Genomic DNA, 4,364 nt, shown 5'->3' on the forward strand with positions numbered 1-4,364 from the left:
TTACGACGCGCGGTTATGACACGCAATGCGTATCAAGGAAGGCCCTGTCATAAAGGAAGACGACACACATTTGCGTGTCGTAACCTTACGACGTGCGTGTTTATGACACGCAATGCGTATCAAGGAAGCCCCTGTCAAGAAAGGCCATGTCATAAATAGAGATGACACACATTTTTGCGTATCATAATTTTAAATGTTTTAAAAAAAATATTATTTATAGATTTACTAATTTTTCATATTAAATAATACATTAGAAATCTCATAATAATAAATAAAATACCATAAATAACAAATATAATTCATTTCACTAATATGTCAAATACAAATAATTATTCCAATAGTGAGTAAATGTTATAAAAAATGAACTCATTTATATACAATTGCATTAATTATCTAGCTTACTATGTGCCAACAAACTTCTATCTTTTTCCTTCTCTGCATAAACTTCATTAGCAGCATCCTAAAGAACCTCTATCTTTTTCATCAGCAACATCCTCAAAAACTTCTATCTTTTTCCTTCTCTGCATAAACTTCTATCTCACACTCAATGTAGTTTTAAACATCAAGTTTAAAAAATCAACTTTAAGGTTGCCTTGTTAAAGAGAATGACTAGAATAGATTTCCCTTTTTCACAAGGCATGTGCTTGCTTGCACATATATATGGAATCATTCTAACAAAAAAAAAATTGTTCATGTCAACTACTCCAAGGACTATTACGTAATTTAATATGAAGAATTTTGTCCAGATGAAAGGATTGACTTTAAACTTTATAAAAATCATTTAAATGAACTTACCTGACCATGAAGCGTGTTGATCCAGGATCTCCTTGCCTTCCTGCTCTGCCACGAAGCTTTGTAAAGCAAGAAATAAATTAAAAAAGTGAGTTTGAAAGTATATGCTAAATTTATGTAAAACCTTAAAACACAATATTGATGCAAAGTTACCTGATTATCAATTCTTCGGGACTCATGCAAAGATGTCCCAATGACATGGAGACCACCAAGTCGTTTGACTTCCAATCCTTCATGAAAGCAATGAATCTCACAGTCCTTTAGAACCGATAAATAGGCAATTGCAATGCAAGGACCCAGGGCCGGTCCAAAGAAGTATGTTGCCCGGGGCAATAAGACATAATGATGCCCTAATTATATATTTTCAGAAACTAATATCATAATTCATAAAATTTACCCTAGTTCACTGTTTTTCAATCATAACTCAGAAAAAAAAAACACTAATAGTTTTAGAAAGTAAGAAAATTAATATAAAAAATCATAATATTTACCTCAGTACTTTGATAGGTAACAGTGAGAATGCAATGACATGCAATGACATGTAGACTACTGATCCACCTTTAAACAATGCTTTAGGTACCTAGCTATCATCCAGAAAACAACAAAACAGACAAAAATTTACACTAATCCCATCACAAACAAAACCAGCTGCTATTATCACAAATAACAAATATAATATACTCCAGACAGTATTAAAATGTAGCAGCATCCAAACATATTATAAGATGAAAAAGTTAATAAGACGAAGAAGTAAGAAGTTCTGAAATAAAGAGAGAATATTATCTGTAGTGTAATATTCCAAATGGACTTGAAAAGTTCTTGTATCTTGACCATCTACCATTATCAAACCTGTCATTTTTATACCAAATTAAATTCAAAACCAAATTTTAGCTTGACCATCCATCATTATTCCGTCCCCTGAGAATTGGGGACAAAAATAGCCTCAGGGGTATTTTGGGAAAGTTCCAATTTAATTAAGTTTTTGTAATAAAATATGATTGTAGTTCGTGAATTGCCATAATATCACCTCCATTGTTGGCGTAATTCAGGAAAAAGCCCACAGGGGCATTTTAGGAAAATGCTTTTATTATTTTTGTTTCCCGGTTTTAGACTATGAGTCAAACTCTTTTTCTTTTAGTATAAATATGCTACGTTATAGGTATTTAGAAAGAAGTTTTTCAGCAATAAAAGTTTTCTTTTCCACCAAGCAAAATAAAAAATCCCATCTTTTTCTTCCCCTGTTATCACCTGTTGCCAGCCATGTAGTTTTTTTTTCCTTTTTTTCTTCCTGTTCTGTTTTGTTTTCTGTTCTTAGGCAACAAGGTTGCAGCAAGGTATCAGGTAGATACCTTACATCCATAACGTTCAGGTTCTTTGAGAATATCTTCTTTCAGTCGAGCTTCCATTCTCTCCACTCTTTCACAGTAAATTCCCTACATTAAACCACTTGACACTTGAGTATATTTAAATAATAAACATTAAAAATGAGAGAGGATTATTATTATATACCGTATACTCGAGCATGTTTTTGTAGGGTCTTTCAACCTCACGAAGCAGAAAGGGCTTTCCATTAATGTAAATAACAGGTTCTTCTCTCATGTTGTGCCAAAAGACGGGTCTACCCAGGCCACCTTTAAAGCTACCTATTCTTTGCATAACAAATTTAATTCTTTCCACAGTTGGATTTGTAACACCATAGACTGGGAACCCGCCCTAAAGCAGATTTAGTTCTGCATCGAGGCACACTTGTCAATCACTTTGTCCACCTGTCGTTTGCCTTCAACACCACCCTAAAACCATGTCAATCAAAAAGAAGTTACTCAAGAATGTTGTTGTAATGGGAAATTTATAAGGAAAAAGGTTCATTTGCATACTGTAAAAGCATGCAATCATAAAACATAAACTTCACAGAGACAAAAAAAAATGTACCAGAAGCTCCTATTCGATTTAAATAGATCAATGTGGCAATGACCATCCCTGTGGTAGTACGCCCATGCCCCATTTGGCAGTTAAAGATTATTTCTGTCTTAAGATCAGCTCTTGAAATTCTATCAACCTATAAAGATCATAAAACACAAATCATATATAAAGTATAATCTAAGTTAAATATTTTCATTTTGTTAAATGAAAATAACACTCACCAACGTATCAAAATCATGTTCCTTGGGTGATTTTTCATCTGTTGCTGGAATGCGTTCGTAGTCAACAAGGAATTTTCTTGTTTGGATTTCTAAATAGACCTACAATAGTGAAAGGAATTATGAAACAGATATTCAAAATGAACATTTAATTTCATAGTATGGTGAACCTGTAGTGATGTTTTGACAGAGTCGGTGTGACTGGCTCCCATTGATCCACCATTTGACCATCTGGTAGTTCATCAGTTACTAGGATCTTATTTCCATATCTGTAATCGAGATAGGTATTGAGATGATAAGAAAATGGATATCAAACACAGAAACATGTTAAAAAGAATACCTTGCAGCTTCTAGCAATATGTCTTCCTTTAACCGGTCTTCCATTTGCTCCACCCTAGCCCTATTGATACCCTATTCATAACATTAAAGTTTAGGTATAGAATGGGATAAATCAACATGTTTATGAAGAAAAAAATATAGAAAAATACTGTAAATCTGAAGTGGAAGTTGGGATTTAAGCAGAAAAAATAAGCACACACCGTGTACTCAAGATTGAAGAAGGGCAGAAAACCGTTGAAGACTGGGACGACTGGTCAGCGTGGATCAGAAACCACGGTGGAATCGGTGTTCCGGCGAACAAAAGCTGGGAATCATGGTGGGAGGAAGAACAGGACCACCTCCGATCCACCGGTACAGTCGGTCGTCTGACGGAAATCCTCCTTTCTCTCCGATTCTTCATTTACCAATACAGTATCGTTTACCACCTCAAAGTCGTCCAAAACGATAAATCAATCTTAGTGTACACTCTCTCATGGCTCGTAATCGTTTTTGTTATCGCATTATTGAAAATCGTGTCCATGGGTAGAAAGAAATTCAACGCGGATTTCCAATTAATGAGAGCCCAATCTAGTGGAGTGTGAATGAGTTTTTAGGGTTCAATGGTAGTGACGATGGCTTAGGGTTTGCAGATGGTGGTGTGGGGGTCGTCGGTTGCTTTACAGAGAGATATGAAGTCGAGACGAAAAGACGAGATTGACCCACCTGGTAATAAACGGACTCGGGAAGCTGAACAAAATGACCCGAGATTGACCCATCTAGTAACAACGCTATTGATGCCATTCCTTCCATTTTCGACTGTTCATCCTCCACTTCCTCTACTGCTACTTCTTCACCATCTTCTATTTTTTCTGTATTTAGACTTGAGAGTATAATTAGGGCTTTTTCTAACAATTTCAACATCGAGTGGGAGATATGGTGGTTCCAGTAGGTAGAAGTGAGGGAAGAAGTAGGCAGCAGGAGGGGGAAGGAAGGAGCGTCCATAAATTGGGCAAGAGGGAAAGGAGAAAAAAAAGGAAGGCGGGATTTTTAATTTTTTCAGAATTTCATTTCCCCCTACTGTTAAAGGATGGAACACGCGTTCCATTAAAAATTATA

The 4,364-nt window shown here is 35.5% G+C and overlaps 1 long non-coding RNA gene across 1 annotated transcript; it reads right to left on the reverse strand.

Moving 5' to 3' along the window:
* Window positions 1–371: 371 nt before the first annotated feature.
* On the reverse strand, window positions 372–1,101 carry LOC145070218 (uncharacterized). Its single transcript, XR_013689864.1, has 3 exons — window positions 946–1,101; window positions 796–851; window positions 372–521 (listed from the first exon to the last, which is right to left on the reverse strand). It is a non-coding gene; the product is annotated as an uncharacterized LOC145070218 (long non-coding RNA).
* Window positions 1,102–4,364: the final 3,263 nt, after the last annotated feature.

Source organism: Lactuca serriola, chromosome 8, assembly GCF_051521515.1.
Source record: "Lactuca serriola cultivar US96UC23 chromosome 8, Lser_US96UC23_V15, whole genome shotgun sequence".
Taxonomy (NCBI): Eukaryota; Viridiplantae; Streptophyta; class Magnoliopsida; order Asterales; family Asteraceae; genus Lactuca; species Lactuca serriola.